Source organism: Capricornis sumatraensis, chromosome 2, assembly GCF_032405125.1.
Source record: "Capricornis sumatraensis isolate serow.1 chromosome 2, serow.2, whole genome shotgun sequence".
NCBI classification, from domain to species: Eukaryota; Metazoa; Chordata; class Mammalia; order Artiodactyla; family Bovidae; genus Capricornis; species Capricornis sumatraensis.
In genome coordinates, this window is record NC_091070.1 from 30,932,637 (window position 1) to 30,956,437 (window position 23,801).

Genomic DNA, 23,801 nt, shown 5'->3' on the forward strand with positions numbered 1-23,801 from the left:
AAATCTCCCTTATTGACTAATAAGAATATTATTAGTACATTATCCAGATTCTTTGAGAACTTGAAATGTTCAGTAATGAATGATAGGCCTGTGTCTCAGTCTCGCTCATCTTGGGGGATGAGTCACAGTCTGGGAGCTTCCTAGAGCAGGAAATTATAACTTAAAAGATGCATAGTCACAGTTGCGTGATTTAGCATCATGTTCTAAGGAATCAGCCAGCAGCAAAGATTTCCTCTTGGTGTACTTTTTTTTTCCCCCTTAAATTTTGGAGAAGGAGAGGAAGGAATTAAGACTGTCATGGAACTTAGTTTGGAGAGACATAAATTGTTATTTTGACCTTCTTTTGCTTCTTTGGTAGCACTCAAATTACCTAATAAAGCAATGACAACATTGAAGGCAGTTATATGTACTTGTTAGTAAGTTGAACAATGGAATTGGCATATAATGAACAAGTTTGTAAATGAAAGTGACTAAAGAGTCAAAGAAAAATCTATGAGGTATAACAACTCATGCAGATTTAAAAACATCTCAGGATTATTCAGGGCTTCCCAGATGGCTCAGTGGTAAATAATTTGTCTGCTAAGCAGGAGACATGGGTTCAATCCCTAGACTGGAAGATCCCTTGGAGAAAGGAATGGCAACCCACTCCAGTATTTTTCCCTGGGAAACCCCATGGGTGGAGGAACCTGGCAGGCTACAGTCCATGGGCTTGCAAAGAGTTGGACACTCAGAGAGACTGAGCGTGCATGCACATATGATATAAAAACCAACAGATTTGTTAAATGTTCTGTAGACAAAGCATTAGTTGACCGACTAAAATTTTTATTTTTTTAGCATTCATGTTCTCATCCTCCGCATATAAAAAGTAATTTCAGTACTGTTGTCTTCAAATATTCTATTCATATTTTATGAATTTTTTTGTCTATATATTCTCAGAAGTAATTACAAAAGGCAATAACAATAAATAATGTGTGGCATACTCCGGCCTGAAATAAAATGGTTCTTCAACAATTTAAATGTAGATATTTTTTCTCATTGTGTGTTTTTATTGTCTCGTAATTTTAAAAAGCACAGTGCAAAAATGACATGAATTCACCCATGTATGAGTAATTCTTCTGATAATGTCTTGTCATATCCACAAGAAGCATAATTGGAATTGCATATGATCCTTTTTATTTACTGATAAGGATAATTGAACAAGTATTTCAGTGAACATTTCACCAGATGGGAGAAGTTACCCCATTCCACTGCTTATTTGAAATTTACAGTGAGAATATTCACAGTAAAAGAATAATCTTTATGACCTCCAGCAACAGCTTGGCATTTTATTATGAAATATTCTCATAGCTGAAGATACAGCATTCTGTTGCTAAAGTGCCTTGCACACTGCCATTTGTATGCAGCATGTGGGTGTTTAATAAATACTAGTTGATGATAAGACTTAATTTAGGCATGACATTTTATGAATACGTATGATTCACATACCTCTGTGGTGCTCACAGATGCACTTGGATTTTAATTGTATAAAAGTTAAGGAGCCACTGGTACCTTAAAAAGCAATGCCTGCACTTCGTGCACAACTAAGATTGATGGGTTTACCAACAACTCTTACTTATTATTAGTCCACCTGCTGAAGACTCCTATAGATGCCTGTGGGTTTTTTAACTACAGCTGGTTCCCTGCTTCTACCCAACCATTCCTCAAATAATGTAATGATATTTTGCATTCCTCAAAATATCAGCTGGAGAATAAGAATGTAAATGGGTTGTCACTTGCATCGGCTATTAGAGAAATAATTCACAATATAGATTCTGTGATGATGGATGATTTCAATATAGGAAGGAATTCATGTCACTACACAATGCTTAAAATATTCAAGGCTGCAAGCCTTTTGGGAAATAAACTTGATTTGAAATTTTAAATATATATTTTCATTTCTGAATACCTGCTAATCACTATTAATTTCCATGAATTTCTAATTTATGAAAATAAAGATATATATACACATACATACATATATACATAAAGCTTGACCATAACATTAATATTTTAGTTGATAAATCCTGGGAAAGAACCATAAAAATGAGTAGAGTTCTGAAACTATTGAACTGGCCTTAATGCAAACTTGATGTTTTTCTAGATCCCAACTATCTAAATAAAAGGAAATCATGCATTAATCACTGAAATTCCAAGTCCTGTGTTGTTTCTGGTTTTTGGTTTATGTGTTCTATTATATTCCCCATATGTGGCATGTACTCCACATGACAGTCTTTTTCTGAATACTCAGACTTTCCCATGGCTTTGCTTATTCTGTGTTCTCTGCCTGAGGGTGGGACTGCTATCTCCTCCTGTTGCCATCCTATCCGTCCACCTAAACACCAACTCCTCTGGAATGCTCCTCCATATTCCCCAAGTCAGAAAGGACCGCTTTGTCCTCTGTGTTCCCACGACACGTTGTCCTTCCTATATCTTTTGGTCATTACCTTTCATCACAGCTGTTTCCAATGTACTGTACCAGGCTATGTCTTACCTTGTATCATGAGACCTGCTTACTGATGCAATGTCCTTTGCAAATGGGATTCCAGCGACCACATGACGAATCAAAGCAGAATCTTTTCCCCCCACAAACCAGCTAAGAGGTGCTTAGGCCTTTGATGTTGTCAGAGATTGTGTAGACGGTTATGTGATAAAGCCAAAGAGAAGTAATACTTTTTATTTTAATTCTGTTTATTTTTAATCTTAAGCAAAACAAAATCTGCATGGCCTCTCTATAAGGCTGCATCTTAGCATTCTACTTTCTCAGCTTATTACACAATGGGACAGATTCTGCATGGAGCAGGGCTTGCTCCTTCTGGGTTCCCAGAACAGTTCTCATCATTTATTCTGGAATTCTAATGGCAAAACAGTCATTGCTGGGGAAAGTAGCCATGAAATTCTTTTTTTCATTTATAATGAGGTTTAGTGGTGAATCTTTTCATATTCATATTCATAAAGAACCTCAGAAACGCTGTGTATGGTAACTGACTTTATTTCAGGTGCCAAATCAAAAAACATCTTTCTTAAAGTGTGTATGTTAATAGTGTCTTGAAAAACACCCTAATGGAAATGGAAGTGCAGAATAACATGATGTCATGTAAAAGACTTTCCAGCTATTACTGTTTCCATTTATCATTTGATAAATACCCATGACTTCCATGGTGGCTCAGTGGTAAAGAATCTGCCTGCCAATGCAGGAGATGCGGGTTCGATTCCTGGGTTGGGAAGATCCCCTGGAGAAGGAAATGGTAACCCACTCCAGTATTCTTGCCTGGGAAATCCCATGGACAGAGGAGCCTGGCAGGCTACAGTCCCTGAGGCCACAAGAGAGTCGGACATGGCTTAGTGACTAAAGAGCAGCAGCAGCAGCACACAACTACTAAAAAAGAATGAAGTTCCCTGTAGGCTCTTTGTTGCTGTTCTTTAGTCACTAAGAACTTCATTCTTTTTTAGTAGTTGTGTGCTGCTGCTGCTGCTAAGACGCTTCAGTCGTGTCCGACTCTTTGCAACCCCATAGACAGCAGCCCACCAGGCTCCCCCATCCCTGGAATTCTCCAGGCAAGAATACCGGAGTGGGTTGCCATTTCCTTCTCCAATGCATGAAAATGAAAATTGAAAGTGAAGTCGCTCAGTCGTGTCTGACCCTCAGCAACCCTATGGACTGCAGCCTACCAGGCTCCTCCATCCATGGGATTTTCCAGGCAAGAGTACTGGAGTGGGATGCCATTGCCTTCTCCTATATCAGCTCACACTGCTATAACAAAATACCGCAACATGGGCAGCTTATAAACAACAGAAATTTATTTCTCCCATTTCTGAAGCCTTGAAGTCTAAGACCAGGATGACAGCTCTGGTGAGGGCTCTCTTCTGGGCTGTAGAATTCCTGCTGGGTTGCCACATGGTGGAGAGCAGAGAGCAGCAAGCAGCAAGCCCTCTGGTGACTCTTACAAGGGCACTGATCCCATTCCTGAGGGCTTCACTCTTATGACCTTGTTTAATCCTAGTTACCTCCCCAAAGCTCTGCTCCCTCATACCATCACATTGAGGGGTAGAATATCCACGTATAAATTTGGGAGGACATCGTCTATAACAGTAATGAATACTTACCAAAAGAATTGGAACCGCCTAAGTTCCAATAGTGCCTGCCCCACAGGATTGTTAAAAAGTTAATATATGTCAAGCTTAGCACACAGGAATGTTAAATAAATCCAGCTATCATCATCCTTATAATTAGCTAATATAATGTCTTTGAAACAATGAGACACACACAATTAAATCCAAGGAGGTGAAGAGAACCATATTAACATGTTAGTGAAAAAGCTCAAGGCCTTGATACAGTCATTTCACAGGTAAGACTCCCCTGCCTCATCCCTGAGCTGTTGAGTAGAAGTCTGGGTAGGGGATGAGGGTGAGGAGATGTGTAGCCCTCTAAACACAGTCCAGGCCTATGGGCAAAGATGACAGAAATAGACCAGGTCGATGGCAATGATGCATCCATCATTCTAAGGTAGAGCTGCTGCTGCTAAGTCACTTCAGTCGTGTCCGACTCTGTGCGACCCCATAGACAGCAGCCCACCAGGCTCCCCCGTCCCTGGGATTCTCCAGGCAAGAACACTATAGTGGGTTGCCATTTCCTTCTCCAGTGCATGAAAGTGAAAAGTGAAAGTGAAGTCGCTCAGTCGTGTCCGACTCTTAGCGACCCCATGGACTGCAGCCTACCAGGCTCCTCTGCCCATGAGATTTTCCAGGCAAGAGTACTGGAGTGGGGTGCCATTACCTTCTCCTACACATCAGTTACCTCTAGTGGTCCAGCCTTGTGAGGGCAGGACAGGTGATCTAAATCCTGATTGTAGTCATTGGACCATGACCACATTTTTGAAGAGCTATATTAAAAGATACAGTTGTTTTGAGGCCCTATTTTTGTGTTGCCAAAGGAAAGATTTCTTTGTTAACCTCGTCATTGAGTAAGAGTTACTGAACTCTTATTAAGTGCTAACTACTGTGCTAAGGATGCAGAGACAGAAGGACCATTCTTGTCTTCAAATATCTCACAGTCTAGTGTGACTGTAAGTTGGCAGACAGTCATTTGATACAGTTTGTCACTGGCTGGTTTACTGATGTATGTGGCTTTTCACATGAACTTGACAACCATGGCACATTCAGAGAGATCAGGTACTCTGGTAATGGACTTATCCTAGGGTTTTATGCAAGTGTATGGTAGTTGCACATTGGCAAATGTAGTATTAGCCCATGGGCAGGAGTAAGAAGAACAAAGCAGTTGAAATATAGAGAGGAAAAATTCAAAGATTCCCTATGTTTCAACAAAAGAAGACAAAAAAATTCATATTGCCTCTTCTCATTCTGTAGGTCTTAGCCTAAATGTCACCGTCTAAGAGTAACCTGAACATCTTTTCTAAAGTCACTTATCCTTCCCCACTGATAACCTTTTATTTTTTCTCTTATCCAGTTGTTTGTTTCCTTCAGAGCACTTGTTATAACAGTTAGTTATTTTGCTTGTCTGCTGTATTAGTTAGGGTATAGGCTGAGTTTCTATAACAAAGAGATACATAAACAGAGTAACTCAAACAAATTCAAAGTTTATTTCTCTCTTATTTGACAGTCCAGAGGCAGGTGAACAGTCAGGTGAGGGTCTGTTCCAGGGCTCCCAGTTCCTTCTGTCTCCTTGCCTATCTTCTCCACATGTGTTGCCTTCATCACTGTTAAAGTCAGCCCAAAGAGACCTTGTTCATGGACTGGGTCATGAGAAGGGCAAAGAAAGTGAAGGGCAACCAGCTTTTCTTATTTTTTTTTGGCTGAGTCGGGTCTTAGTTGAGGCACTCGGGATCTTTCCTTGCTGAACACAGGCTTCTATCTAGTTGCAATGTGTGGGCTCAGTAGTGTGGCTCCTGGGCTTAGTTGCCCTGCAGTGCATGAGATCTTAGTTCCCTGATGAGGGGTGGAAGTCACATCCCCTGCACTGGAAAGCATATTCTTAACCACTGGACCACCAGGGAAGTCCCAACCAGCTCCATCTTGAAGCACGTGATGTAGAGACACACACCTCACTTCTGTTCACTTCGTGGTCGACACCAAGTGGGAGGTTGGAAAGTTAGTCTTTAGCTAGGTGGCCATATGCTAAAATTGCTTGAGGGAGTCTATTGCAAAGAGGAGAGGGACAGAATAAACACTGGGGGTCAATTAAAAGTCTTTGCCACGCCAGCATAGTTGTGTTGCTTGTTGTTTGTTTCTGTCCTTTGTGGAGCCAGAGACTATATATCTGTCTTATTCACTATTATTTCCTCAGAAACTGGAATAAGTGCCTAGCATATAGTAGGCACTCAGTATATATTGAATGAATGTAGTGAAACAACTAAACACTGAAAAACATCATTTGTTATATCATAATTGGGTTTGGCTTTTCATAATTCTCATAGTACTACTAAATAGTGATTTTAGAATGTTCGTGTGGTTATTGATTGGCATGCTCTAACATGGTGACTGGCAGTCATATAACAAGTATTCAACAAATGCTATTTTCTTCCATTATTTTTAGTTAAGAGGAAAGGATTCATGTTTAGAGGACAAATATATTTCAAGAAATAACGTTGAAATAATCTTGACATTCAGAGAAGAAATATGAAACATTAAATAATCAACCTTAAAGGATATCATTTTCAAAAATTAGGTCTCTCTAGGGTTATCTGACAAACAATGACCAACAGCCCACCAGCAATTGGCTAGCCATGTTTTAACTATTGGTTTCTTCTCAAAATATAAGTGAATCTTAATTGGCATCTGACTTATCAACTTCCAGGTAAATAAAAAATATGTTGAATAAAATAATTGAATTTGGAGCAAAAATAATAAAACAAAGATAGAATAAGGGGTATATTGACTCTGGCCTATTCCTATACACCGAGGAAAAGGAAAGCTTGATTCTGTGTTTTCTTTCCAGTTGCTTTTTTCAAGAACCATTTATTTTGAAAACAGCTTTGTATTAAGGGACAGATTAAAATTTCAGCTGATGGTTAACCAAATTAAAAAAATAATTAAATGAGATTGATTTTTGTTTGTGGCCCCATCTGTTAATTTAATCCTTAAGTAGAACAAAGTACAGTTCTTAGGAGTCATGATTAGAAGGCTTCAAACAGCAAATGTAGGAGATAATGTCCTGCAGGTTATTTTTAGGAGTTTTTTAAAAACCATGAAAATTTAATGCTCATATTGAATTATTGACATAGTAATTGGCCACTGGTTCCTCTTCCAGGATACATTTGGTTTTGGCTTATGCTCTCATTTTATGAAATCTTATAGAACAAAGAAATGTAAGCAGGCTCTGCAAGCTCTTATTTATTTATGATTTTATCCAGACCATTTTAACTGTTCACATACTAGCTTGGTTAGGGAGTCTATTTTTTGGTCCTCAAACCTGACAGATTCATTTCAGACTACTCAGAAAAGATAAATCTAACATAGTGTCCACTGCTACATATTCCAGAATATGTAGAAATTCAAATAACTACCTGAATATATTTTACTGAACATCGAAGCATCAAAGCTTCTGTCCTTGGAAATATATTACCTATACTTTAGCCTACGCAAATCCCCCACATCCTTCAAGACTGAGCTCAAATCCCTTCATTTCTGTGAAACTTCCCTAGCCAGGCACTTCTGTATTAAAGGACTTTCTTTTGAAATGCACCTTCTCTGGTCTCTTTGAGAGCTGTGTTATCTTGAGCCTAGAACTCCAGGCTATACTTAAATTCTTCTAGTCCTAGTGAATGTTCACTATCTTTTCTTGGCATCTGCTGAAACCACTCTGTCTCTTTCTCTCTCTCAGTGTTTGTATAATTCTATATTTTAAAAATGTTGTGATCATGTAATATTGCTTTTATAATTTTTTTAAAAATCACAAATTCATTGACATGACTCCCAAACCTGTATGCTGCCGTCGTGGAAGCTATTACTGGACTAATTGTTCTAAAACAATCACTGGATCCTTGTTTCCTACCATCACTATGAAGCCCTCACACTGGCTTCATAATCCTAGCCACCCCTTCTGGCCTGAGTTCTCACCGCTTCCCAAGTGCTCCTGTTGGAGTTGGGATTCTTTCCTACTCATTACTTCATCTTTGCCTTTGCTAGTATTTTTTGCTGCCCAAATAACTTCCTATTGCTTTTCTCTGCCTTTCTAAAATCATATGTGTTTTCAAATCCCCAGTGTAAGTTTCACTTTCCTCACAATAGCCATCCTTCTCCAGATTCCCAAAGCACAGTGCATTTTTGTTGACCATCATGCACGTAGCTTATACTAGAGAAGTATGATATTGTAGTTATCCCCTTCAAATGTGCAGTTGATTGAAATGTTGCATTGATGTCAGAAATTATGTGTTTTAGAATTATTATTATTTATTGTTCTTTTTCTTCTTGGAGATAGAAAATAGGAAGAAAAGAAATCTTGATGTAATTTTCTGACTGAGCATTCACACCACCTGGATCAATACTCCCAAACGCTGGCACATCAATGGCTGAGTTAGTGTCTTGCTTTAAACACAGTTTACTTTGACCCATAGATCGATAGTTCAGAGGAGCAAAAGGAATGCTATTGTTGGTGAAGGACACTAATCTTTCTTTTCTTTCTCCCTGATTAGTACAGCTACCTCTGGGCTCCATTTTCTGTACACCATAATAGAATATATGTTCTACATACGTTTTGATTGCGACTCCCTGTGAGTGTGTTTGTGAGTGTGTTCAAGTCAAATAATTTGTCTTTAAGTCTGCCAATTGATACAGCCTGAATTTCAGGTTTATGTTAGTCTCCACACGTCATCACTCCAGTACTCTTGCCTGGAGAATCCCATGGACGGAGGAGCCTGGTGGGTTGCAGTCCATGGGGTCACTAAGAGTCAGACAAGACTGAAGTGACTTAGGAGCAGCAGCAGCAGCCACATGTCATTTACCTGTTTCTATCCTTATAACCTGCTTTCCATATGAGATTATGTTTAAAATTAGGGACTCAAAACCCCAAATTAAATTTCAGATATTCCAGAACATAGGAGCTAGATTTGGAAAACTTGAGGAAGAAGGCATACTATATAAACACAGAGTGGTAGCTAATGATAATCATGTTATCAGGTCTGACCCCAAAAAAGGTCCTCCTAACCAGTGTTGCTCACGCTAATAGAGCAAGACTTGAGTTTTCATTTAGGAAGCTAAGGAAAGCTTTATTTGATAAAGGATGGAGGGATGGGAGCTCCCTCTGCAGAGCGCATGGTCTCCTTAACAGGCTATGGGCAGGGCTCTTTTTTACGGCTCTCAACAGCGGGAGAGTGAAAGCGGTGGAGTTCTCACAGCTGGGACGCGCCCAGCATCTCTGCTCGCCCGCTGCCGCCATGTTGAATTACGTGCTGTGCGCAGCGCTTCTGCACATGGCACACCTACCTGAGGTGTTGGCACAGACCTGTCACACTGGGACCTTTGATCTGAAGGTCCGGTGTTTAGGCCTCTGCCTGTGGCGCCAATGAGTGAATGAAACTAGACTAAGCATAAAGGTAAAGAAAAAAAGGTTAGACTTTATTACCCAGATTCTATTTTTATTTCCTAGGAATTGTTAGTGGGCTTTGTTGGTGACAAAACCATTCAGTCTCCTTTAATCCTCACATTCTTGTCTGGAGAATCCCATGGACAGAGGAGCCTGGCAGGCTACTGTCCATGCGGTCGCAAAGAGCCGGACACAACTGAGCGTGTACACACACACACACACACACACAAACAAGCATGCAATTTGAATATTAGTTTTTGTTATCGTCCTTTTGCAAATGGAGAAAGAGGTTTCCTGAGACTTTAATGACTTATTAAAGGTCAGCAACTTGATGGAGATGGAACGCCTCTCACACCTGTGACTTTTCAGTCATAGAATGCCACACTGAAAGCACCCTCACCCAACACACCACACCATATCTTGCTCCCCCATACAGCCTGCTCTGCCATGTCAGGCCACAATACAGCACAGAGCAGCCTGTGTCGTGCCACACCAGGGCAGGCTGTGCCACACTTCAAAGACACCATGTCATGTCCTGTCCCATGTCATCTTTCTAACAGAATCATCCATCAGTCATCCTATTTTGTCCTTCCTTATGTGCCTTCCAAGGCATATCACTTTACATAACTTTGTTTTATCTTTTTTTAAATTTTTTTGTGGTTTCTTGGTTTTGTTTTTATTTATATTTTTGTTTTTAATTTTTGTTGGAATATAGTTGATCTTAAATGTTGTGTTAGTTTCAGATAGACAGCAAAGTGAATCATTTATGTATATACATATATCGATTCTTTTTGATTCTTTTCCCATATAGGCTATTACAGGGTATTGAGTAGAGGTCCCTGTACTTTACAGTAGGTCCTTACTAGTTATCTACTTTATATAGTCGTGTGTATATGTGAGGAGGGAATGTCAACATACTCCAGTATTCTTGCCTGGAAAATCCCATGGGCACAGAAGCCTAGTGGGCTACAGTCCGTGGGGTCACAAGGAGTTGGACATGACTGAAGTGACAGAGCATGCATGCATGCGGTGTGTATATGTACATGACACTGTTTTAGATTCCAGTGACCTGTGTTCAGTTCTCAACACTGGCACGAAATCCAAGACTTTCAGCAGAGAATGCATGTCTCAGGCATAGGTCTATGTCTACCAGATGAAGGACATCTGTTGCGTTTTTTTAGTCAAGACACAGTATGGGCTGATGGTACCCTTACAAGGTTGTTTGGACATAGATTCCCCTTTATAAAACACATTCTAATGAGATACCCTAATTCTAGCTTTATCTTGATCTTCTGGATTATTCCAGACTGAGGTAAATTTGTTTCCTAGTAGCCTCTTCAGTCTGTTTTAAACGCTGGAAGCAGGTCATAGGCAATTATGAAAATTCTTTGCATCTGACTGTAATGTCAGTCAAACTTATGAAATATACTCAGTGCTGTGGCTAAAAGTACAATTTGAAATTATGCATTATTAAAAAAATTTTATATGCCCATATGTTTTAATTGGCTACAAATGCTACATGAATAGTACAGGGCAGGAAATGTAAAAAATTGTGAATAAAAATAGAAAGTTTAAGTCAAGAGAATCAAAACTGTGAAGGGAGATTGTCTCTTGTAGTCAGGTCTGGGTCAGATTTTTAGAGGGATGGTGACAAACTATTGTTCATCCCCTGGTTGTAACCAGTATGGTGAATCTGGAAACATATGCATTGATGTATTCTGTAAGTATTTACCAAACAAAACCTATGTGCCAGAAAGTGTGCTTAGCATGAGAGAAACAGCGAGGCACAAGGTACAGTTCATGTCTCTTAGGAGCTTCCAGGGTGAGGAAAACAAAACATGTGAAAGGGGGAATGAAGAAGATTCTGCCCTGAGCCATGAGAACTAAACAGGGGACACATCTGCTTCACATCTGGATGTCTGTCCTGTGGAAGAAGGAAGCTGGGTTGGGGGTTCACATCACAGTTGTGCAACACCACTACCTATCTTCCCACATTGTGTTCTTTTTCTTCATTTTTAAATGAAATTGAAATTTTAAAGAGTCATACATTCATTTGGTTGGAAGAAGAAAATAAATTTTTAAAAGAAGTACATGACTGTTTATAATAGCCAGGACACGGAAGCAACCTAGATGTCCATCCATAGACGAATGGATAAGAAAGCTGTGGTACATGTACACAATGGAGTATTACTCAGCCATTAAAAAGAATACATTTGAATCAGTTCTAATGAGGTAGATGAAACTGGAGCCTATTATACAGAGTGAAGTAAGCCAGAAAGGAAAACACCAATACAGTATACTAACACATATATATGGAATTTAGAAAGATGGTAATGATAACCCTGTATCAGTTCAGTTCAGTCACAGTCATGTCTGACTCTTTGTGACCCCATGAATTGCAGCACGCCAGGCCTCCCTGTCCGTCACCAACTCCCAGAGTTCACTCAAACTCACGTCCATCGAGTTGGTGATGCCATCCATCTCATCCTCTGTCGTCCCCTTTTCCTCCTGCCCCCAATCCCTCCCAGCATCAGAGTCTTTTCCAATGAGTCACCTCTTCACATGAGGTGGCCAAAGTACTGGAGTTTCAGCTTTAGCATCATGCAAGACAGCAAAAGAGACACAGATGTGTAGAACAGTCTTATGGACTCTGTTGAAGAGGGCAAGGGTGGGATGATTTGGGAGAATGGCATTGAAACATGTATAATATCATATGTGAAATGAATCACCAGTGCAAGTTCAATGCATGATACAGGATGTTCAGGGCTGGTGCACTGGGATGACCCAGAGGGATGGTAAGGGGAGGGAGGTGGGAGGGAGGTTCAGGATGGGGAACATGTGTACACCCGTGGTGGATTTATGTTGACGTATGGCAAAACCGATACAATATTGTAAAGTAATTAGCCTCCAATTAAAATAAATAAATTTATATTAAAAAAAGAAGTGCATGATGAAAAATCTTCCTTCCACTTCTGTTACTCTCTATTCTGTCCCACTTCCGTGGCTAATAATTAGTTTCTTGAGTATTTGCCCAGTGTTTCTTTATGAAGATACAAACAAATACAAACATTTGTTCTTGCTTCCTCCTTTGCTTACATGAAAGTTAGCATTTTATATATCTGTGTCCATATAGCTGTATCTATAACACAGAGTCTGTATCTTACTTTTTCTCTTAATCATTTTTATCTGAAAATATTTCTATATCAGAACATGGAGATAATTTTCATTCTTTTGTGCAACCACTCAGTATATGTGTTAAAATATATAGTTTGTTTAACCAGGCCATGATAGTGAATATTTGAGCTGATTCTAACTTTTGTTATTTCACGCTATAATGAATAACTATGTTCATATTCATTTTATGCATGTGTAGGTATGTCTACAGAATAATTTCTGTAAGTTAGATTGCTGGTTCAAAGAGTAAATACATTTGTACTTTGGACAGGCATTGCCAAATTGCCATCTGTAGGGATTATATCATATTCGACTCCTATCAGACTCCTCTCAGTGAGTGAGTGTTTTCCTTCAGCCCTACCAAATGTGTATTGCCAAAATTTTTGAATTTTTCCCTATCTGATAAGGGAGAAATGTCATTTTAGGATTGTTTTAATTTGCACTTTTATGCTCCAGGATCATTTATATTGCTCTTTCTATGCAAAGCATTTATTTTTACCTTTTGTTCACTATCTGAACAAATGAACTGATAGTCTTATTCTTCTTGATTTCTAGGAACTCTTTATAGATTAGGGAGGTTATGTGTTGTATTATTTTCTGACTATTTGAGTTGTCTGTTCCCACTAATAGATTCTGAAGACAAACCTTGGACTAAAGGCTGGAAGCAGCAGTGGAGAATAAAGTTCAATTCTAAAAATAATACTGAGCCCTTAATGTGTATCAAGCATGATTCTTTGTGCTTTGATTCCACTGTCTTACTTAGTTTTCACAACAATTCTATGAGGTGATATTATTAACAGATGAGATGGAAGCACAAAGGCATTAGGAAATCTGCCACACAGCTAGTAAATGTTGGGAGTCTGTATTAAAAGTCAAGCATGTGACCCTGGACCTAGGCTCTTAACTAAAAACACTAATTAATAATTTGGTTTTCATAGCAAACAGTGAAACTAAAGTTGGAAGATGGCCAATCCTGAATCTCGTGGATGAGATCCTGGGATGGGGAGGGGATTTAATTTGATAACTTCAAAGAACCCTTCCAGGTCTTCTTTTCTGAAAGTGTCATACCTGACCAGAAAGATGAATCAGGATATATGACATGCCAGGGCTCCATATAGGACCTTCCTCTTCCAATTATTATCATCCATCAGACACTCACTCCCCAGCGTTGCTGCCACAAGTAGCAAGGGGGCCCCAAACTTCCAGTTACAAACAATGTCTTCATAGTGAATTTTTGTGGCACTAGGTTTCTAAGCCTATGTATATAGGGAAATGTCCTCCACTTTGTTCTTTGCATATGGTAAGTGTTCCACAGATTTTTTTAATTGAATTAATGCATGATTGATGGTAAAGCTTATTCCAAAACTCTTGAATGTGACTCAATCCAATAGTAATATGGAGGTAGTCGTACATTCAGTGATTACTGAGGACATACTATGTGCAAAGCACAGTGCTAAGGGACTCAAAGTCATGAAGAAGTACAAGACATGGTTCTGAGCCAGTATACAGACACCTTTGTCTCTGGTGACAAAGGCAGGAAAGCTGGTGAATCCCAAACAAATGATCATGGCTTTGGAGTGGAGAGGAAGGAGAAAGCACTGGGGAGTGGCGTGGTGGGAGGAAATTGCCTACAGGAGGTTTGGAATCACCAGAAGCTTTATTTGGATTTAAGGAAGAGTGAAGGAGGCTTCCAGTTGAGGAAGCGGGCTTGCACAGAAGCATAGAAGTTGAGTATCTTACAGGTGTGTTACTTGAGCAGACTCAGAAATAAAACCACAAAGGCAGACTCACTGATGATGATCCTGAATTCTAAGCCAAAGGATGGGCAAAGAGCTCACCAAGGGCTTTGGAATAGAGAAGTGACATGGTGAAAGTGATGTTTTAGGGAGGTGAATGTGTCAGCTGTGTGCAAGGTGGCACAAGGAAGAGGCGGGACTGGAAGCTGTAGAACACTGAGGAAGCTATCACACCGATTCAAGTAGAAGGTGATAAGGGTCCAGCTGGGAAGGTAGCCATGGATGGGAAGTAAAGGAGAAAGGTCGTGTAGGATCAATTATCAGGATTAACTAGACGAGTCTGTGTTGGTGGGGAGAGAGCAAAAGAACTCACCATTAAAGTGTAAACAGAAATTTATAGTACACATTTTTTTCTTTCACTACTGTCAATATACACATAGTGTTAAGGAAATGTGACCAAGAACAGTTATTTTTCTATTTGGAAATCAGAGAGCACAATTCTTCAACAAATAATATAAAGGTTGGGACAACTCTTTTTTTGTTGTTCCAAAGGTAATTCTTTGCACGGTGAAGTAACTCAGAGCTTTTTCTGTGTTGAAAACATTAAAAGTGGAATATATCTAAATTAGGTGGGTGGATTAGATAATGGTGATGGTTGTATAATTCCGTGGATATACAAAAATTGCTGAGTTGTATATTTTAAGAGTGAATTTTATGGTTTGTGAATTATAAATCAGTAAGTTTTTTTTTTTTTTTTAAAGGCAATGGGAAGTCTAGGAAGGGTTTTAAGGACTTTTTCTTAAGATCTAAGTAAATTATAAATAAATGTTTCTTCCCTCTCCAGAAAAGATTGCCCCCACCCAAGAAGGCCACAAAATCACATTTACACCTTTGAACACAAAAATGTTCAAAGCAAAAAAAAAAGGTCTCCATACTTTGAAGCTCATCAGAACTTGCGCTCCATTGCATCTCAGGACTTGGCAGCGTTATGCTGTCTAAGACCCTGCGGAGACTTGGCAGCATTATGCTGTCTAAGACCCTGCGGAGAACTCAGAGAAACTTAGGCAGTGGTTTGCTGCTGGGCTAGTTTTTTTCCTCTTACAGAATTTTCTCCTAAAGGGATAACTCTGCAAGGCAGTGCAAGCCCTGGCTTTTCATAGTGGAGGAAAAACCCAAAACTTGCTGAATCATTTTTTTTATTAAACATTAATTTTGCAGTTCTGACAGCTAAATCTGTTATTCTGGCAGGCAAGCTTTAAATAAGGCAGTGAGTTGGGGAAAGGAAGAGTAGTTACTCATATTCTTAAAGTCCAAGCATGTCATCAGCATTGACTTTGTGTCTTTTGCTAGGGACTGCAAGTTCATGTTCTCCTTTTTACTTGATTAACTAATCACATAGATACATTTTTAAAGAATGGATGTCCCTGAGTTTCTCAGCACCCATTTGTCATGTTAAATCACAGGGTACTTCATTTTAGAAGGAGAATGCTTTCTAGGTGACACAGAGGCTCCTGGTGCCTCCTCGGCATATCCACCCCCCAGAGGTGACTCTCTTGTCAGGTGTGTCACAGCCTCCGTCTGGGGGCCTGCTGATTTCGTAGCATTTAGAAAGGATGAATGGGAGTTTCAGGGAAAAAGCCTTACTGCCTACGCTCTGTGCGGGCTACCACCATCCATCACATGGGCAGTCTAAGGGCAAATGATTCTTGGAAAAGTGAATGCAGATTCACCCTAGGTCACTTGTTTCTGGTCTGTAATTTTTGAATTTTAACATGCATCTGTCACCCTACTCCCACTATCATTCCAGGTTTTCATATACCCCCCCCCAAATATTTCTCAAATTAATGGGACTATATACCTATACCTATACCTGTTAGTGTTGGCGCTATTTAAACAATAATTAGTGTTTTTGTTTTGTTTTTATTTTTAAAAGATGTTTCTCTAGTGGAGCACATCTACCTCTGTGCTCAGAAAACCTTTTCATATAAACTATTCTTTGTTTCTGGCATTGTCTATATTTCCATTTCAGAGCAGTAAGAGGGTCTTTGTGAGTTACAGGAGAATCATCTTAAACCACTGTCGACTTGTCTCTACCCTGAGGAGTAAGAATGAGCTCAGTCTACAAGAGAGAAACTTCATCTGTAGGCATGGAACATTCTCCTGCTTTTTCTATGTCTTTGTAAATTTAAGCATTTCATACTTGTTAGGCATTACCAGGCATTACCAGTTCCTCACAGGATCCATCAGTTGCATCACTAGAAATACTTAACACCCACTCACCTGCTTATGGAGCTCTGCAGACAGCCCTGACCTTGCACTCTTGGGACTTCAGGATCTAAGGCAGACCCCAGAGGGCCACATGAGTGTGGACTGGCTATATTTAACTCATTCTGGCCCAAAAGACCCTGATCACATGTCAATAGATAGGATAAAGTACCAAATGGATGGATGGTATATGTTGCAAATTCTGGTGTCCTTCCTGCAAAACAGAGGTAATTATAAAACCCACAGCTCTCATTTACTGTGTGTACTATGTGCCAGGAAAGGAGCTAAGTGCATTATCTCATTTAATCCCTGTAACAGCCCAGTAACATGGGAACTATTTTTGCCCCATTTTAAAACTGAATAAACAAGGCGCCATGGAATTCTCCAGGCCAGAATACTGGAGTGTGTAGCTGGTCCCATCTCCAGGAGATTTTCCCCAAACCTAGGGATCGAACCCAGGTCTCCCGCATTGCAGGCAGATTCTTTACCAGCTGAGTCACCAGGGAAGCCCAAAACAAGGCTTAGAGAGGCTACCTTGCCCAGAGTCTCACAACTGATACTAGTAAAGTCAGAAAACAAACCTAAGCTGTAGGCTAGCAATTGAATGAGCTTGATTCCATGAGAATGAGTCAGTCAGGAATGAAGATTTGTAGATAGAAAGTTTCCTCAAGAAAAGTCAAATACTAAATCATTATTCCTTAGTATTGCTAGAGAAATTTTAAAAATAAAATAAAACACCCACCATTTAGGAGACTACTGAATTTATCTAGCTCATGATTAGTGTTTCTGATCTAGGACATCAGTGTATTCAAAAGCCTGATTTTATCAGCACATAACAATTTCATGGCAGCTAATTTAGCTTATTTTCATGCTTTCTTCCACTTAGCTTTTGACTAGAGATAGTGACTTGGGATCCTTCAACTTTTATTATAAGTACTTTCCTAAAAAATTACTTGTAAGGTGGAAATTTGAAAATCCATCCCATTTTAAATTTGCTGTGCCCTGCTGTCCACCTCCTGAAGGAGCAAGTGTTATGTCTACACATTAACTATACGTGCATCTGCCTTCATGCAAATCCGATTTCTTGATGGCCAAGGAAACAGCCAGAGAATGAGGAAGTCAGATGTTCCCAGGAATCCTTGGTTATATAAAGAAAGTAGTAATTTCTAGTCTAGACAAGGAAAGCCTTTTTATTTAGTGGATTTGTATCTAACAATGTAACAATATTGGTTCCTGCCTGGGGCAACTGGCTGATGTGCTCTGCCTCAGTCCACACAGTTGCCAGCTCTGTAGGAAGCGCTGACAAGGATTAATTGGCTTTCCTGAGCCTTGAGGCTCAGCTCTGCTTTCCAGTTCCAAGGCTCCCTCAGGACTCTGCTCTCACATAATTTACTGTCTAGAGGGACTTTCTATTTTTGAGAATTCTATCTAATAGGCCCTATGTAATGTATGCTGCTAAGCTGCTAAGTCACTTCAGTCGTGTCCGACTCTGTGCGACCCCATAGACGGCAGCCCACCAGGCTCCCCCGTCCCTGGGATTCTCCAGGCAAGAACACTGGAGTGGATTGCCATTTCCTTCTCCAATGCATGAAAGTGAAAAGTGAAAGTAAAGTCGCTCAGTTGTGTCCAACTCTGTGCAACCCCATAGGCGGCAGCCCACCAGGCTCCCCCGTCCCTGAGATTCTCCAGGCAAGAACACTGGAGTGGGTTGCCATTTCCTTCTCCAATGCATGAAAGTGAAAAGTGTTTAAGTGAAGTCGCTAAGTCTTCGCAACCCCATGGAGTGCAGCCTACCAGGCTCCTCCGTCCATGGGATTTTCCAGGCAAGAGTAATGGAGTGGGGTGCCATCGCCTTCTCCATGTAATGTATACACATTTTCAAATTCTTTGAACTTTGAGAATCTTTTAGGATATTTAGCTCAATTTAAACAGGACAAGAGGTAGGACATGACCACATTCAAAGTATTTAGATTATTTGTTGATTTTATGAGGGGTTTGACATGGTCCCATTTAAAATGTATGATTAACACAAGTGATTTTGTCCCTCTTCCTCTATTTGGTAGTATTTGTGACATGCTTTCAATTTTATGCTGGGTTTTCTGGGCAAGAGGAAGCTAGTAAGATGAGGATTTCAGGAGTGGGAGTTCTTCCCAATTATTGATTCTGTCTATAGTCTCTCTAGTAATGTTGATGTGATCCAGAGTTTATCCCCTCAATTATTACTATATATCTGGGAAGCCCCTATTCTTTGTGACATCACCTTCAGGAAAATTATATTGATTCTGCTATACAGGTAAAGAAGAAATAAAAGAAGTTGTGTCCCACTATGGTGAAGCCAATTGATATAAAAATCATAGACAGTTGGAAGAGTCTTCTGCTGTTGTCCTATCCAACTTTCCATCAAATGCTGGTTCCTGCCTAGATGGATGCTGGGCCTCTTTCCATCTGCCTGCCACTGGGATCATAATAGTCTTGTTCTTGAGATGCAGCTCCCACCCATTGTTGGATAACTTGAATTCTAGACAGTTCTTTCATATAAGAGTTTAAAAACATCCTCTTTGTAACTTCTCATCAATTAGTCTTAGTTTGTTCTGAGTAGTTGCACAGAATGTCTACTCATTGATTGATTGGGCTATTCATTTATTCATTTTGGGGGGTGCCAACTATGTACAATATATTGTACAAGAACATGAGTCTCAAACTCTAGGAGCTGACAGGTTAGCAGGCGATAACATAGACATATCAAAGTCAGGTATCGTACATGTGACACAAGCAGTATAATTAATGGGAAAGGAAGGGGAGAACAATATGAAGGGGTCAGGTCTTGACAGATGTGGTCAGCAGACTCATTTTGGTGATGGTTTAGTAGCTAAGTCATGTTTGACTCTTGCAACCCCGTGCACCTCTGTCCATGGGATTCCCAGACAAGAATACTGGAGTGGGTAGCCATTCCCTTCTCCAGGGGATATTCCTTCCCCAGGGATTGAACCTGGGTCTCCTGCATTGCAGGCGGAGTCTTTACTGACTGAGACACCAAGGAAGCGCATGGCTTGAAGTTAAAAGGTGGAGATTTGGATGTGGAGATTGTATGTATTAGGTGTTGGAGAAGTCATGGGTGGTTTGTATTGACCAGAGCTCAGCGTTTGAATTGGAGAGTGTAAGACAGGCCTAAAAAGGGTGGTGGAAAGAGTGTGAGATAGTGAAGCGCTTGGTATGCCTAGCGTGGAGGGTAAGAACAGTGGAGACAGAGCTGTGAGGCCAGGTGGCATTCATATCGTCTCAAATGACAGGCTGCAGGGTTTAAGGATTATCCAGTGAGGCAAAGCAGAGCCCTGGGGCCAGTTGTGAAACAGGTGACAGTTGTGTTTAGTGTGATGACTGGTGGCAGAATACAGTGGGCTGGAGGGTTATGTAACATGCCAGATACGGGTGATAAGGGTCAGAAGCCATGTGGTGGCCCCTGCAATAGAACTTCTGACTGAGAGTTGAATGATGACTTTGACAGCCCTGGAAGCTATCTACCGTGTCTTCCCCTGGACAGCATCTTCTCCCCGCTTCCCCACACATCCAGACTATTTACATCTAGCAGCAAACCCTTCCTTACTTTCTGGTGAACAATTGCTTATTAACACATGACATCTTTCCAGGTAATTGTGGTAGAGAATCTCAGGATCCAAATGTCTGTCTTGAAATAGCTGAGAATTGATTTCCCTGCCTCTAATGTGGTCTACATTATCAGTCCAGTTCAGTTCAGTTCAGTCGCTCAGTCATGTCTGACTCTTTGCAACCACATGGACTGCAGCATGCTAGGCCTCCCAGTCCATCACCAACTCCCGGAGCTTTCTTAAACTCATATCCATCGAGTTGGTGATGCCATCCAACCATCTCATCCTCTGTCATCCCCTTCTCCTCCTGCCCTCAATCTTTCCCTGCATTAGGGTCTTTTCCAATGAGTCAGTTCTTTGCATCAGGTGGCCAAAGTATTGGAGTTTCAGCTTCAGCATCAGTGCTTCCAATGAATATTCAGGACTGATTTCCTTTAGGATTGACTGGTTTGACCTCCTTGCAGTCCAAGGGACTCTCAAGAGTCTTCTCCAACACTACAATTCAAAAGCATCAATTATTTGGCACTCAGGTTTCTTTATGGTCCAACTCTCACATTCATACATGACTACTGGAAAAACCATAGCTTTGACTATATATGGACAGAGTTCTGACAATACTTGGTCCACTGGAGAAGGGAATGGCAAACCACTTCAGTATTCTTGCCTTGAGAAGGCAAACCACTTCCCCATCTTGCCTTCTCAAGGCAAAAATGCTGATGTGTCTTGCCATTCCATTCTCTAGTAGACCATGTTTTGTCAGAACTCTCCTCCATGACCTGTCTGTCTTGGGTGGCCCTACACAGCAGGGCTCATCGTTTCATTGAGTTAGACAAGGCTGTGATCCAAGTCTACATATAGGCTAAGCCCATATCACAAAAGAAGCTTTAACTATCCTTTAGGATAAAGGTGTGTGTGTGCACACATCGATTTAAATTTAATAGCTTTTTCTTTAGTGTTCTATGTGTGCGGTAGGGAATAAGACCTGTCATTATTACCATTCCTTTTGTAATTGAGTTTGTTTTTATCTAACTGAAAAGCAGGGGTGCCATATATGAAGAAAGTGTATCTAGAAGCCTGTCTGAAATGAACAGATTTAAGTTGGTCTGTTGCTCACAAAATTAGGCTACTTGTTGAATAAAGTGAATGTTGTTAGCAATTTAGGGAAATGTTCCCATGTGTCTTCTTACACATTCTGTTATTTATGCTTTATTCTAAATTTTAAAGTTACTTTAATTTTTCATATATTTAAGTACCGACTATGTGCCAGGACCTGTTCTAGATTTTGGGCTACATTAGTGAACAAAATAGTCAAAGATTCCTGCCCTCCTGGAATATACCTAGCAAAGGAGGGGGGACAATCATTAAATAAGTAATGAATAAATAAGTTAATTGTGTGATTTATTAGGAGGAGATAAGTGTTAAGGAAAAATAAAGAGAAAAGTAGGGAGGGCCAGGGTTGCTAGGGTGTGTAGGGGAGTTGCAACCTGAGACAGAGTGGTCAAATTTGCCTTCCTTAAGAAGGTGACATTTGAGTGAAGACTCGGCAGTGAAGGGTTTAGATACATAGGTATCTAGAGAATTCCAAGGAAAGAAAGCTGCTCGTGCAATGCTATTGAGGCAGGAGAGTGCTGGAAGCGAATAGGCTCTGTGCTTTTCCATTTCCCTTAGACTAACCATGCTCATACAACCAAGAAGATAGCTTGGAAAAGAAAATTGCTAAGTGTATTTGTAATAGAACTGATTCAAAATTACTTAAAAAAGAAAAACTTAACAAACATTTAAGGAAGTACAAAGGGGGCTAGGGGTGCTTTTCTGACTTCTAGACTGCTTGGGTTTGAACCCTGGCTCTGCCACTTCCTGCCTTTGTGGTCTTTGGTGTGTCATTCAGCCCTTTTGTTCCTCAGTTTCCTCATCTGTAAAATGAGGCTAATTATAGTACCTATCCTCTAGGATTGCTTTGATGAATAAAGGAGTCAATATTAATGAAAGCTTGGCACTATGTCTGACACATAGCAAGCAGTCAAGCATTAGCTAGTAATATTACTGTTACTACTAATAGTTACTGTTACTACTTTCATGAGTTGGTGCCCTAATCTGTAATATTCTTTAAGTGTGTCTTAAGGGCTGAGTGCCAAAGAATTGATGCTTTTGAACTGTGGTGTTGGAGAAGACTCTTGAGAGTCCCTTGGACTGCAAAAAGATCCAGCTAGTCCATTCTGAAGGAGATCAGCCCTGGGATTTCTTCGAAAGAAATGATGCTCAAGCTGAAACTCCAGTACTTTGGCCACCTCGTGTGAAGCGTTGACTCATTGGAAAAGACTCTGATGCTGGGAGGGATTGGGGGCAGGAGAAGGGGATGACAGAGGATGAGATGGCTGGATGGCATCACTGACTCAATGGATGTGAGTCTGAGTGAACTCCGGAAGTTGGTGATGGACAGGGAGGCCTGGCGTGCTGCGATTCATGGGGTCGCAGAGTCGGACACAGCTGAGCAACTGAACTGAACTGAACTGAAGGGTTGAATGTGTGTGTATGTGTGATCTCTGGAGAGTGTGGAGCTTAATTTAGAACATTAAAGAATCAGGTAAAATCCTACTTATGAGCAAGTGACAAGGTCTCAGTAAATGTTAGTTCCTTCCCTTCTGACAGTATTTTACAGCATAGAAAAATAATAAAGGTTGTCTTTCTTCTCCTTGCTATTAATGAACATTTTGGCTGGTTTATAAATAAAATGAAGGCCAGGTGAAAAAATTCTGTAGACTCAACCTTGGAAACTTGCTTTGCCCTTAGCACCACCAGTCATACCAAGAAATTCTCAGTGGGTCATTTTTGAATATACTGGAAGGCAAATAACCTCAGTTATTGGTGGGTAACTGAGGAGAAAAACAAAATGAGGGGAAAACCAGAGAAGAAGCAAAGCACTCTTTAAGGTGATACCACTTTGGGACGAGGCCACCAGAAAACTAGGGGTTTCTTTCTCTGAGTACCTTTAACAAGAGAAGAGATGGCATCAGTCCAGGTAGAGCAGGAGTCCATGAATGAAAGGACTGGACCACAGAGTTCGTGAGCCTTCTCCAAGCTCACTAAGCAGCCCTTCTCCCCAGTGGACTATCCTATTGTTGTATTTACAAACCTGAATTAACTTATATTTCCACATCTGTTTAAAGGGTCACCGTACTCTTGCCTGGAAAATCCCATGGATGGAGGAGCCTGGTAGGCTGCAGTCCATGGGGTCACTGAGGGTCAGACACAGCTGAGTGACTTCACTTTCACTTTTCGCTTTCATGCATTGGAGAAGGAAATGGCAACCCACTCCAGTGTTCTTGCCTGGAGAATCCCAGGGACGGGGGAGCCTGGTGGGCTGCCGCCTATGGGGTTGCACAGAGTTGGACACGACTGAAATGACTTAGCAGCAGCAGCAGTGCCTTAGATACAAAGAAGTGT

General features: G+C 40.5%; 1 protein-coding gene across 2 annotated transcripts in view; it reads left to right on the plus strand.

Annotated features, from left to right (window-relative positions):
• RTN1 (reticulon 1) overlaps window positions 1-23,801 on the plus strand; it is a 246,899-nt gene that overhangs the window by 98,794 nt on the left and 124,304 nt on the right. The window lies entirely within an intron of this gene.